This window comes from Ceratosolen solmsi, unplaced genomic scaffold (genome assembly GCF_000503995.2).
Source record: "Ceratosolen solmsi marchali unplaced genomic scaffold, CerSol_1.0 scaffold1, whole genome shotgun sequence".
In the NCBI taxonomy this organism is placed as follows: Eukaryota; Metazoa; Arthropoda; class Insecta; order Hymenoptera; family Agaonidae; genus Ceratosolen; species Ceratosolen solmsi.
In genome coordinates this window covers 2543595-2543967 of record NW_011948415.1, presented here as the reverse complement: position 1 = coordinate 2543967, position 373 = coordinate 2543595, and positions in this window count along the sequence as shown.

Below are 373 nucleotides of genomic sequence, written 5' to 3'. Positions count from 1 at the left end.
TTCTACGGTTCATATTATTTCTTAAATTGAACCCCTAAAGGTGGTTCTATTAAAAACGAATGCTTCATTTGAATCGGCCGGGCCGACGTAATTATTCGAAAAAGCATCATCGGTAATTTAAAAGCAAAATCATTCTCTCGATCCCCCAAGGAACAGGTCCCACTAAAAATATACCTGCGTGGCGAGGCAGAAGAAGTTATCCGGGCGATGTGGCGCATATTTCTCGCGTCATAGTTCGAAAGACCCTTCTTCCATTTCTCCGTTTAGCCAAGTAAAAATTCAATATCTCGAGCGGCGTTTAATAAGTTTTAAGTTTTTTTTTTTCATCCTACCAAGCCCGACTCGTTTAATAATTAACCACGACGATCTTGTA